At 41.3% G+C, this 14,170-nt stretch overlaps 1 protein-coding gene across 2 annotated transcripts in view; it reads left to right on the top strand.

Annotated features, from left to right (window-relative positions):
* Positions 1-793: 793 nt before the first annotated feature.
* The window catches only part of gng12 (G protein subunit gamma 12), a 31,224-nt gene continuing 17,847 nt past the window's right edge, over positions 794-14,170 (top strand). The window contains exon 1 of one of the 2 annotated variants that reach the window (XM_033028459.1): positions 794-949. The gene's annotated coding sequence lies outside the window, so the exon portion shown is untranslated. The remainder of the gene's footprint in view (positions 950-14,170) is intronic. The other variant, XM_033028458.1, reaches the window with a different exon arrangement.

Raw genomic sequence — 14,170 nt, 5'->3', positions numbered from 1 at the left:
GTTTACCTTCGTACCTCGTCTTTTCTCCCGTATTGCCTTTTTAGTTATCTTCTGTTGCTCTTTAAAAGTTACCCAATCCTCTGGCTTCCCGGTCATCTTTGCTGTTATACTTGTTCTCTTTTATTTTTATATTGTCCCTGACTTCCCTTGTCACCCACGGTCACTCTTTACTCCCCTTGGAATCTTTCTTCCTCTTCGGAATGAACTGATCCTGCACCTTCTGTATTATTCCCAGAAATACCTGCCATTGTTGTTCCACTGTCAACCCTGCTAGTGTATCTTTCCAGTCAACTTTGGCCAGTTCCTCCCTCATGCCTCCATCGTCCCCTTTGTTCAATATATGTAATATATTCAATATATGTAATATATTCAGTATATGTGCAGAGATATAAAACAAATGAATGAAAGATATGTCAAAAAGTAACGGCGATAAAGGAAACCTGTTTGTTAGGTGAGAACGGGTATAGACAATGAGACTCAACAAGACGACTTTAAAGCTGGTACGGCTTGGGTGGGGTAGGGATGGAGAGAGAGGCAATGCAGAGGTTACTTGAAGTTAGAGAAATCAATGTTCACTCTACTGGGTTGTAAGCTGCGCATGCGAAATAGTTCCTTCCTTCACATTTCATCTGCAGTTCCTTCCCACACATGCAGTCATTCTCTTGGTTCTCCGTAGGGGGGCGCTGATAGGCCGGCGTTCATCGCTTCGAGCCTGTGAGTCCTCCGGAGGAGTTCCCGGCTATCCCGGCAGGCCGCGCGGTTGGGGTGAGAGGTCGGCGGCGCTGGCGCTGACGGTGACGCTGACGCTGACGGTGGACGTCAACTGGTGTTCCTGACAAAACGCACCGAGAGTGAAGGCGGAGGCGGAGGCGGCGGTGGTGACGGTGACGGCGCAGTGAGAGACGGAAGTGGCCGGCGGACAACTTCACATAAAAACATTTCGGCGGAGGTAGGTTTTTATACTTTTCTGCCATCGTTGAAAAGCAGGATTTATGATTAGTTTGAGAGCCGAGTGTCGGGTTGTGACACCGCCTGGAATGACCCACCTCGGGCGGGAGGCGCGAATCCGATCAGATCCCGGGGGTCGATGGCAGCAGAGCTGGAGACGGAACAGACGTCGCTCACTACTTCCTACATAACTTCGTTCCTTTATTTAACTTGAATTTTCAGCTCTAATAAAATTAGAATTGACTTAAATAATATCTGATGAGCTAATTCTCTGCGTAGTTACATATTCAGGATGTAAATCATCGTGTTCAATTTTCGCCTGATTGCTGCGATAATACGAGGTGCAATTGCATTAAAACACTGAGAGACACTTCCCAATAATGCTGGTATCACTTCTTACGATAAACTTTCGTTTGTGCTGCGTACTGGACGCACGTGATCTAGTTTGCTATGGATTAATTTGGGAGAGTTTAATTCCGGTTTCTTACAAAATTGTTTGGGCTGAAAACGTGTTTGACAGACTACAAATCGATATCTAATTGGTTCTCAAGGTGATTATTTTGAATAAGATATCGTATTACGGGTTTACTTATTTGTTTTTTTAATTTGCGGTTGCTTGGTAAATGTAAAACGTGTATTGTATCTTTGATTATTTCTCCTATACCAATTTAGTTTATTATTGTGACATGTACTGAGGTGCAGTGAAAAGCTTTTGTTTGCATGCTATCTAGTCAAAGAAAAGACTACACGTTACATGAATGCAATCAAGCCATCCATGGTGGGCATTTAGTGCAGGATATAACATTGAAGTCTGAGTAAAGGTAATTCAAGTAGATGAGAGATCAGGACTGCACCCTAGCTGATGAGAGGACCATTCAGTTGCCTGATAACAGCTAGGAAGAAACTGGCCCTAAATCTAGAGGTATGCATTTTCAAACTTCTGTACCTCTGGCCTGATGGGAGAGAGGAGGAGAGGGAGTGACTGAGGTGAGACCGGTCCTTGATTATGCTGGTGATCTTGCCAAGGCGGTGCAGTGCTTCCTCATCTAAAAAATAAATCCTGAAATAGAATCTCAAATTTCCTGGAATTTGATGGTATTTCCCGAAATTTTCAAAAATGCTTCCTGCGTGGTATTTGTTGTTGTTTTTCTTTGCGGGCACATGTTAACAACACAAAGAAGAACAAGGCAAAACTACACCGTAAGGTATGTAACTACACTGTATCTGCCAGCTACTGTTACTCACTTGTACAATGTTATGCAAGGCATTATGCACTGTGCACATATATGATGTAGCCTAGCCTGCATGGTATGCATATTGCGTGTTCAGTGTAGTGTGTGCCTGGATACAGTGTCACAAATAACTCCATACAACAATCAATTAATTTAATTATTTATTTGTTACATGCACCAATTAAGGTACAGTGAAATGTGAGTTACCATAAAGCCTCTAATTAGCCTCAAACTAAAACTACTGGGTGTGACGGCTCCCTCCCTCTCCCCCTTTCCCTCTCCTTCCCCCTCCCCCTCTCTCCCTCTCCCTCCACCATCTCTCTCTCTCTCCCCCTGTTCCCCCTCCCCTTCCCCCTCCCTCTCTCCGCCCCTCCCCTCCTTCTCTCCTCCCCCCTCCCCTCCTCTTCCCCCACCCCCCTCTCACCTTCCTCTCTCCCCTCCCTCGCAGCGTTGGAGGGCCCGTGGCTGCCAGGACTGGGTTCAGAGTCAGTTGTTCCTGCCCGGCGACGGGAGAATGGTCTTCCCTCTACCGATGGACCCGCTCCTTGGATACCACGCTGACCGGCGGCGAGGCTCCGATGCCGCGTATGGACCGGGCGGGCAGACATCGCGAGCCCGGAGCAGCTTGACATCCCTGATAAAAAACACAGACTCCCCCTTGCCTAACGCAATATTCCAGGCCCCACTCACCCAGTCGAGGCGATGAATGTAGTGAAAATGGTGTTGATCTGATCCCGCTCGGGGAGACGGCGTCATTTTGCGTCCCTTCCGCGTTAACGGCCTCCCCAACTGCACAGATGCGAATGGTCGCAATTATTTTTTCCTCCCCCAAATCATCCCGCGAGCCGGATTTTCCGAAATTATTTAATTTCCCTAAAATTACCCGAAGACGACCAGAATTTCCCGAATTCCGGGTAATTACCTTCGAAGTTGAAACACTGAGGCAGTGTGAAGTGTAGATGGAGTCAATGGGAGGGATGCTTGTTTATTTCTTTCTAGATGCATAATATTGTGTTTTTAAAGTTGATTAGATGTGGGGAAATGACATTTTACAAATAAAACTTTGAACATATAGCCTGTTTATTGGTAGACATTTTTGGACATGCATTAGTAAAAATGGTGACGGACAATTACACATTTTAATAATAAAATAAGAAACTATAACAAGACATGCTTTGGTTTAAATGCTTTTAAAATTATTAACATTTATTTTTGATAATTCATTTGCAAAAAAACACATTTTTAAAAGTTTTGATCTTTTGCATCATTCCAAAGTTACCTAAGCCTATAGGCAGCTTTTCTTTGTCATTGTTTGGCTTTATATTTTTCTGATAAATAGCATTTTAACTATTATTTCATACATTTCAGAAATGGCTAAGAACTTAATTTTAGCTACATCTTATCTATCTTCAGTGATAAATGTTTAACCAAATTAAAAAGAGCAGAATAAAAAATATCAAGTTGATATTTTTCCTTCAAGGTCATCTGACATGCAAAGAATATTACTGTAGTGTGAGTCGTGAGGCTAAAACAGTTGATTCACATTGTGAATCATGACAGATGTTTAAATATTTATTAAAATTTAGTTAGTTTAAAAAAGAACATTTAAAAAAGTCTTAGGATTAGGTGTTGCCAGTGGTTTAGATATAGTGCAGACCTGGTTTCCAAGTAACAGGAAATCCATATTTCCCAGAGGTAATCCACACTTGTAAGTAAATCTCCTCTTCAGAGCACTCAGCAAGATTTCAGCAAATGCAATTTCTAAATTGTCAGATACTACTGCATTTTTTTAAAGTGATAGAGACAACACCCAAATGAAGCAGTGGTAGAATTGCTATCCATTTTCTTTCCCTTGATCTCCAGTGCCACCATCTTAATTATTTTTTTGTGGCAGTAAATGGCCAAAGGTATAGGGAAATTCCAGGGAGTGTTAATGCCATCTGCTTTAATCATGTATCATGAAGGGCTTATGTTAGTGCTGCATAATTATAGGATTACTGCATTTGTTGTTTGAGTGCTGTTTGAGCAATGCAGGCTTTCAGCTCATTTTACTAATTAGACCACCATTTCTTTGCCCAAAATGTGCAATTCTTTCTTGAGAAAACCCAGTTCATGTAGTGCATCCTTTATTAGATTTAAATGACATTCTGAATTTGTAGACATTTTCTAGGCCTGAACTTGCTGTTTGAAAATAGTTACACAAAAAGGCAGTGTTTAAGTTGTCGATGGCAATATAAAGAGTGTTCCAACTGTTTAAACCATGGACTGGCATGTATCTTCTTGGCACACTTTAATTCCACACCGTCTTTGTCCTTTCTTTCTCTTACCTCCTCAACATTTAAATTTAGTCATAGAAAATAAAATTAGACACATTAGTTCCACTTATTCCTTTAATATCTGAGCATTTTGAAAGAGGCTGGGGGGGGGGCAGTGTAATGGTAGGACATTCATCATGCCAAGTGATGGTGTAATATGCTTGTAAATTTTAAAAGTTTTTGTAATTTTAAAAAATCCCATATGAGGGGGCATTTTAATTCATTTGTACAAAAAAAAATTCCAGGCACCATCCTGATCGAGGATTTTGTGGGAGTTTTCCTTGCAACCTTTTCAAGTAAAGTGGACTGAGTGTCTTTTGTTAATCCTGAGAGGAGGTACTATGCCAAATAATAGCTATCACCATCGGCCAGAGTCCCCTGTGACAATGGGGTTTCAGTATCTATGAAACAAATTGTTTTTAGTCTTAGCAAAATAACCTTATAATATAATCTGAGCTTTAAACTGTTATTAAACACTTTTTTCATTTTTTTCTGCTGGAACAATGTCCTATTTTTGATATTATTGACAAGAGTATTCCCATATTTTATTAGCTGCCCTTGCGTCTTCCAACCTTTCTTCAGTCCAATAAACACATGCTTAAATGGATGCAGCAACCAACTTGTTTTGCTATGTGGTGATGGATGGGTACAATAAAGAGAATATCTGCTATAGGGCGAGGCCAGAGTTCCTGTCAGTTGTGTCTTGTGGTCAAATGGGGACAGGGTGATTATACTTTGTCTGTGTTGTGTGTTGCTGATAGCAGGACTGAGAGACCTGTCAGCAGGTCGGGCTGCATGAATGGAGAAGGAAAAAATTAAGACAATAACACGGATGGATGATTAGGCAGCAGCAATGGTCATTTCTGGTTCAGACAGATGAAGTGAGTTACATAAAGTTGAAAATTCAATATTGAATATGTAAGGCTGCAATGTGTCTAAATGGAAAATGAGATATTGTTTCTTAAGTTTGTGTTGGGCTTTATTTTAACAGTGCAGGAGGCTACAGACAAATTTGTCCAAATGTGGTTGGGTTGGAGAATTATTGTACTTGTAAAGCAAGTATCTTAGGCTTGGCCCTGTGGACTGAATGCATGTGCTCCACCAATTGATTACCCAAAACTGCAAGAATCTGGTTATATCGCTTGAATCGTAATAAATCTGCTACTCACTTTTCCAGAAAAACAGCAAAGTTTATCTCTCATCCTGCATCCTTGTGGCCTTGCACTTTTTTTTATTGTTTGTAACACCATATTCAGCACTCTCATTTTTTGCTTTGCACTACCTGTTGTACTTGTGTATGACTGGATTATACTTGTGTACAATGTGATTTGACTGGATAGCATGCAAATAAAGTCTTTCACTGTACCTCAATGCACATGCAATAACATACCAGTAAAAATTGCAAGGTGTGGAGCACTGTGCAGTCGCAGATGTTGGACATCTCAATCGTCCTTGAGATGCAGGACTTTGGAACCGCATTAAAGTTGGCATATTATATGCAGGTCGTTGTTGGGGATTAGCAGTGGTTGCTGCATATCTTGATGGACCACTGGGAACTAACAGTTTGTCTCCCACTCCCATTGCCCGATAAGGCAGCAAAGTGGCGCAGCTGATAGAGCTGTTGCCTCACCAGTGCCAGAGATCCAGGTTTGATCCTGACCCTAGATACTGTCTATGTGAAGTTTGCACGTTATTCGTGTGACGCCGTGGGATTTGTCTGGGTGCTCTGGTTCCCTCTGACATCCCATGACTGCGTGAAGGGAATGGATAAAAATGATCTAGTGTGAATAGGATTCGATAGTTGGTGTGGGGTGGAGCTTACTTCCACTTTCAATCAATCAACCTTTGTCTAGGTTGGCAGTTCTTTCTGTACGCAGAGATGTCATTGTTTAATTGCAGCAGGCCTGCTAGGTACATGGAGAGAAGGATTTGTGCCAGGGTGGAATGTTGGGGTGTAGGGAGGAGTTTGTACCCGGATCCTGTCAAAACAACTGCATCCTGAGCTGATGTCCTTTTAAAGTACAATTAGGATGGGTAGTGCAAGGGGGCTAGGGTAAATGCATATCTTCAGACTTGAAGCAGGCCCATCAAGTCTATGCTGACCAGCAATCCCCCCGTAAACTAGCAATATCCTACACACAGAACATTTTACAATTTACAGAATCTAATTAACCTACAAATCTGTATGTCTTTGGAGTGTGGGAGGAAACGGAAGCATCCTGAGAAAACCCACAGAAACAGGGAGAATGTACAAATTCCATTCAGACAGCACCCGTAATCAGGATCGAGCTCTGGCCTCTGGCGCTGAAAGGCAGCAACTCCACCACACGCCACTGTGCCTCCCTCAGGCAAAATGCTGAGATAATAGTCTGTGGCAATAAGCAGGACAACATTTTATGTTATAATGTCCAAGGACCTTTTAAACTAAATGTATTTTAATGCTTGTTATCGATTAATCTTATCTTGATGTACTGAGGGAGGCAAGAGAGAATGTGGGGGCTTTGATGAGGATCTTTGTTTCAGGTCTAGCCACAGGTGAGGTCCCAAAGGAATGGAGAGCGGCCAATGTTATTCCTTTGTTTAGGAAAGGAAGTGGAGAGAATCCAGGAAACTAGTCTGGAGAGCCTCATGTCAGTGGTAGGGAAACTATTGGAGAGAATTATTTGTGATCGGATTTGCTCCCTTTTGAAAGATAATGGGCTAATTAGGGACCGTCAGCATGTCTTTGTAGGTGGCAGGCTGTATCTCACTAACTTGATTGAGCTTTTGAGGAGGTGGCAAAGGAGATTGATGAATGTAAAGCAGTGGATGTTGTGTACGTGGATTTTAGAAAGGCTTTTGATAAGGTCTGTCATGGTAGGCTGAAGATTAAGATGTACCGGGTTCACAATGACTTGGTCATATGTATTTAGAACTGGTATAGTCATAGAAGACAGTTGTGGTGGAAGATAGATATTCTGGCTGGAGGTCTGTGACCAGTTGCATTCCGCCAGGATCTGTGCTGGGACCTCTGCTGTTTGTGATGTGTATAAATGACTTGGACGTACATGTAGATGGGTTTTTATGGGCTGGCAACATAAAATTTGGAGGATTTGCAAATGGTGAGGAAGGCTTTTGGAATATACAGCAGTATATTGGTCAGCTGCAGAAATGGACAGAGAAATGGCTGATGGAGTTTAACCCGAGTAAGTCAAGGTGTTGCACTTTGGGAGGTTGAATGCAAGTAGAGAGTATATAGTTAATGGCAAGACCCTTAACAGCATTGATATGCAAAGAGATCTTGGTCCAAGTTTATAGCTCACTAAAAGTGGCAACACATGTAAATAGGGTGATAAAAAAGGCATATGGTATGCTTGCCTGCATTTCTAGGGGCATTGAGTACAAGAGTCAGGAAGTCATGATACAGCTCTATAGGACTTTGATTAGGCTGCATTTGAATTATTATGTGCAGTTCTGGTCGTCCCATTACAGGAAAGATGTGAAAGCTTTGGAAAGGGAGAAGAGGAGGTTTACCAGCATGCTGCCTGGATTAGAGTGCTTCAGCTACATGGGGAAATTGGATTGATTTAATTTGTATTCTCTGGAACATCAGAGGTTGAGGGGAGACTTGGTAGCAGTACCGCATTTCCCGGCAATGAAGACGCTATTTTTTACCCCAAAATAAGGCACGAAAATTTACCTGCGTCTTGGAGGCCGAAGGTTAGGTTGTTAGCCAAGAAAGATAGACTTGGCTATCCCTCAGTACAGCAACATCAAGAACGATGTTTGCAGGCAGCTGATGGGAAGCGGCTGTGAAGTGGGAAGCGGCGGTAAAAGGACAAGTGAGAATAGCAGAGAGAATAAGAATGCTGCTGCCTTCTCTATGGATGCGCACAAAAGCAGTTGGTATTAGTTTTGAAATTCTCGTTATCCCTATTTTTGACCTGGCTTGGAGACCGGACAGCTCAAGAACAAAGATCATAGAGCGGAGCGGGTCTGCGGGCGATGGATAACAGGACAGTGGCGGTGGAGCTTACTCCTGTGTCAGCGTGAGTAACCTCAATTGGTCCTTTGAACTAGTATTGTTATTCAATATCACAACTGATTCAACTTGTCCCTGTGTGCTCCTGTTTTCCCACCATCTCTCCACCTGCCGTCACCCTCCACCCCCCCCCACCCATTCAGTAATTCAGAATGGATGAGATCTGGAAGCCTTTGACAAATTGAATTGTTACTTTCTTTATTTTTATTTTTTTGAACGCGAGAAATGCTATGTCCTGCCAGCCTTTCAAAATTTAGCAACTCAAAATGGGGGTGTGACTTCGACGCAGGTGTGTCTTCATTGCCGGGAAATACGGTATATAAATTATGATGGGTATGGATAGAGTAGACAGTCGGGGCCTTTTTTCCAGGGTGGAAATGGGCATAGTTATGTTCGGTGGGGGGAAATTTAATGGAGGTGTGCGAGGCGTTTTTTTTACAAAAGGTGATGGGGTCCTGGAATGCTTTGCCTGAGGTGGTGGTGCAGGCATATACAATATTGGTGTGTAAGTGTCTTCTGGATAGGCACATGGATATGCGGGGGATGGTAAGGCATGGATTTTGTGCAGGCAGATAATTGTTGTTCTTGGCATCATGTTTGGCACAGACATTGTGGGCCAAAGGGCTTGTTACTGTGCTGTACTGTTCCGTGTTGAAATTTTTTAACTGCAACTCTCAAATCTGCTCCTCTTCTATCGCTTCCCTCTGAGCCACTCTAAACTCTTGTACGTTCTTTAGCACTTGAGGCAATCAAGCAACTCACTACCTGCCGTGCTTTGTCATGCCCCTCCTCTCTTCCAGCTTTCCTTCCCCACCCCTCCACAATCAATGAAGAGTCCGTCTGGCTCAAAGTCAGCTGTTCAAGCTCTATGGGGATTTGCCTTGGCCCGCTGGGTTACTCCAGTATTTTGCCTAAATTACACATATGAACCATGTTTATATTTGATCTGTGTGCAAGAACTTCAGACTTCAAATCGAAGAGAATGGCCATGCTAGGAAGTGTGTTTTTTACATTAAGTGTAAGGGGAAAAAAATCACATTAAACTAAAAAACACAACAGGTTTGTACTTCTACGAATGACCTAAATGTTGGCAATAATGTGAGAATGAGGTAATGTTTTAGTCTGTTCTCATTATTTGGTGCCTAGATTGATTTTCTTTTCTCCTACTTGTGATATGCAACAGTAATACAGAATGGCTTCATTATGCAGTAATGTTTGAATATGAAGTGTTCATTATTAATCCTCGAAGCTCTAAACTAAATTTGACAGTAAACCTCAGTTGCTTGATTCAGCACAGGGTGAAGGATGAGATTTCTCAATCTCCACGACAACCTTCCTTATCCTCTCCTAAAATTAGTTGTCTCTTTCCAACTTCTTGCCTCTGCTATCATATCCTCTTGTGTAAATTCATGGTTATTCCTCAATCTTGTCTCAATTGTTAACCCTCAAAATGTAGTCTCTTACCAATCTACCAGTAATGACTGCCAGCATTTCTCTGGAACCTACATCAAGATCCAAATAATCCATCTAAACCTGTGTTTTTTGGTTGTCTGTTTGGTTTGTGTGGTTTTAAAAGCCAAGCTCATAACTTGGTTTTACTGACCTGATAGCAGAAATAATTTGGTCTCTGAAATTAGTAAAACGGTTTTGCTGCATGTGCATTTGTCATCCAGCTGATTCTTCTTGACACATGTTCGGAAGCAATATTCTACTTGTTCATTTGCATGGGATTGTTGAATTTTATTTGAAGCTGCAATGTTTTTCGTTACTAGGTTAAACGATGTTCTCATTATCCCATATATCCTTTACTGTTGAGAGTTTTAGATTACGTGCATTTAGTAGTTAGTGCAAGTATTGTGGGTGTAATAATTGTCATGGTTAGATGCAATCAATACGCTTAAATCCTGTTTACAATTTATTGCAGTTGATAACATGGAGAATAATCACACTTCAAATTCAGAAATTTTAGGATTTGTTGACAGTGATATTTTGTGATTGAATTGGCATTAAACAATTTGCTACAACTGAAATTTACAATTTCAGATTGTATCTGCATTATTCTGAAAAAATAACTCTTATTCCCAAAAGTTAAAAAATAAATTGACTGGTATTCTGGATCAGTTCCATCCAGTGAATGATTGCGTAATAACTAGAGTAGGATTGTTAATCCTGATTTTATTTATTCACCTAAATCTGGTGATGGATAAAACAAAGTTCCCACTTTGGGTTAGGAATCATGCTTCCTTCCTGAAACCCAAATGAAACTCCAGTCCCATACTACATCAGTGAATCAATTATGAGGACAGTAAATGGAGTGTCAGCCATGCTCACATCCTCAGAATAAATAAAAGCTTTGATGCTGGTTGTGTATACTTAAAACATTTGGATATTTTTCCTCCGTTCTCAGTATTACCCTCTTCTCGTATGCAAAACCGTATTCATCAACAGTTAACATTATTTGTTATAATTCTTCAAATTCCACTCCCTGTAATGAAGGTCAATATTTTAAAAAGTTGGGAAAATACTGGAAATGCTGGAATTCTGAAACATAAACAGAAAATGTTGATGAAAATAGACAGAATGCTGGAGTAACAGCGGGACATGCAGCATCTCTGGAGAGAAGGAATGGGTGACGTTTCTGAATGCGCGGAAGGGTCTTAACCCAAAACGCTACCCATTATTCTCTCCAGAAATGCTGCCTGTCCTGCTGCGTTACTCCAGCATTTTGTCTATCTTTGTTTTAAACCAGCATCTGCAGTTCCTTCCTACACAATTGCTGATGAAAGGTCTTTAACCCGACATGTTAACTCTGTTTCTCTTTCCATAGTTGTTGCCTGACCTGTTTCTATCATTTTCTGTTATTTTGCTCTAAATAGGTTATTTGATTAATACCTGTGGTGTGTGTATGGAATGAGCTACCAGAGGAGAGTTGAGGCAGGTATTATAACACCATTTAAAAGGCATTTAGACAGGTACATGGATAGGAAATGTTAAGAGGGATATGGGCCAAATGAAGAGAATATCCCTATATCTATTTTAGATCAAAATAAATGTATTGCTACTTCCTCTGGTTGCCATAAATTTCCCTATTTAATGGCATTAAATTCAGCATTGTACGCACAATCTTCTAGTCTTTAATTGGAGTAAACCGTGCAAGTTGAGAAAAGCCAAGCAAAAATGATTATCAGAAATTGCAGCAAGATTTTGATTGGTTGGGCAGGTGGACGAGGAAATGGTTGATGGAGTTTAATACAGAGAAGTGCAAGGTGTTGCATTTTGGTAAGTCTAACGAGGGCAAGACCTACACAGTGAATTACAAGACTCTGGAGAGTGTTGTGGAGCAGAGGGATCTAGGAATGCAGGTAGATGGGATGGCCAAGCCACCTTTTGGCACATTGGTCTTCATCAGTCAGAGTATTGAGTATTGAACTTGGAAGGTCATCTTACAGTTGTACAATACATTGGTGAGGCCACGTTTGGAGTATAGTGTTCTGTTATGGTCACCCTATTATAGGAAAGCTGTTAAGCTGGAAAGGGTGCAGAGAAGATTTACGAGGATGTTGCCATCACTCAAGGGCCTGAGTTAGAGAGAGGTTGAGTGGGCTAGATGCAGGAGAATGAGAGATGGTCTTATAAAGCTGTATAAGATCATGAGAGGAGGAGATAAGGGAAATGCACAGTCCTTTACATAGAGTAGGGGAATCAAGAACCAGAATACATAAGTTTAAGATGTGGGGGGGGGGGGGGAATTTAATAGCAACCCAAAGGGCAGCCTTTTTATGCAAAGGGTATAGAAGGAGGTAGTTGATATCACTTCATTTAAAAAACATTTGGATAGGTACATGTATAGGATAGGTTTAGAGGAATAATGGCGGTAGATGGCGTTGGTGTAGATGGGACATGTTGGTCGGCGTGGACAAGATGGGCTGAAAGTTCTGTGTCTATGCTGTATGACTGCTTCAATTTGTCCTTTTCTACAAACTTCACTGTAAAGGCTTTATGTTTTGTTTTTTTCATAGCTAAATAGAGCACATTGAAAAAGGTTAAGGATTGACATTTACACATTGATTGTTAGTAATTGCCAAACACTATCTCTGTGACAGGAAATTATTTTTTATGTCTGAAGTCCTGCCATTTTAGAAAACTTGCTGCTTTTTTCAGGGCTTGATATTTCACAATCTCCACTCCAATTTTCTCAATACCCTACTTCATGTTCTCATGTTCCACTCAGCCCTTTTCCAAACCTCCTAACAATGTAAAAGGTTTTTTTCTGAAATTGTACAATTCACTGGCCACTAGATGATGCTGATTAACTGGATAATTCTCCTACAAAGTGCAGTGCTGATTGTAGATTTCATTCCTACCATGTAAATTGAGTAACATTTTGTATCTGAATACTTGAATAACAGAAAACACTGGTGTTATGTTTGAATGGATGTTGTCATAATATACAAACTAGTTCAAAGCTGCACCATCAAAGTACTTTTTCTTGATCTTTCTTCAGTTACACCTCTTTTCTCAAAAAATATTGAAAACGTTGATCTTTAATATGATGCCAGTTTGTTTTTAAATCTCTACTCTATAACTTTTTCGGTTTCTAGACTGTTTGGGTGGAGAATCTTCCAGATGTTGACCATGATGTTTCTGAATTAAAATCTACCCTAGTTTCTGTTTACATTTTTAAGATACATAATAAAGACACATTTTTGATATTGTTTGACATCCTGTAATATTCAACAGTTATCAGTCTGATGAAGGGTCTTGACCCAAAACGTCACTCATTCCGTCTCTCCAGAGATGCTGTCCTGCTGAGTTACTCCAGCATTTTGGGTCTATCTTCGATTTAAACCACCATCTGCAGTTCCTTCCTACTCATCCCATTAAGTGATACATTGAACATATTTAAAATACAGATCCTTTAGCAGCATTCTAGAGAAGTTCCTTGGGATCTGTTAGGAAATTGACAAGACTAACAAATTCTAGTGTCAGAGTTCTAGGGTAACTCAGCAGGTCAGGCAGCACCTCTGGAGGACATGGCTGGGCAACATTTTGGGTTGGGGTTCTCGTTCAGACCTACTATAGTAGGGGGGTAGTTGGAGGGGAGAAAGCTGGAAATGAATTGCAGGGAAGGATAAAACCAGATAAGTGATAGGTGTTAAAGGTGACGGGCAGATGGATGCACAAAGGCTAGAAACGAAAATAAGTCAAAAGAGTGGCAAAAGGTGACAAAGATGCAGAAAGGGTGTCGGATAAGGAGAGAAGAGTGAAATGTAAACCGAGAGGGAATGATGTAGGTGGAAGGGATGGGAGGAGGGGTGGAAAACCAAGGGGTGGGAGATTGGGATGCACACTGGAGTGCAGGGCACTAGAAAGGAGAAGGGGGAGGTGTTGCCAGAATGGTGTGTTGTCTCCCTGGTACCAGGTTCCCTGAAAGTAGTGTCACAAGTAGATAGGGTGGTGAGGAACCCCATTGGCATGTTGGTTGACTTCAGCCAGTTAATTAAGTAAATAAGTTGGGACATTCATATTACAATGTGCAATATTTAGAGGCATCATTTAGAGCAGTGGTTCTTAACCTTTTTGGCCCCACGAACCCATCAGACATTCTTGGTCAGTACCGTGACCCCCGAAACAAAAATTGAAAAAAAACAGCC

This window comes from Amblyraja radiata, chromosome 10 (assembly GCF_010909765.2).
Source record: "Amblyraja radiata isolate CabotCenter1 chromosome 10, sAmbRad1.1.pri, whole genome shotgun sequence".
Classification (NCBI taxonomy): Eukaryota; Metazoa; Chordata; class Chondrichthyes; order Rajiformes; family Rajidae; genus Amblyraja; species Amblyraja radiata.
The sequence above is the reverse complement of the archived record's forward strand: the minus strand, read 5'-3'. Positions and strand labels throughout refer to the sequence as shown.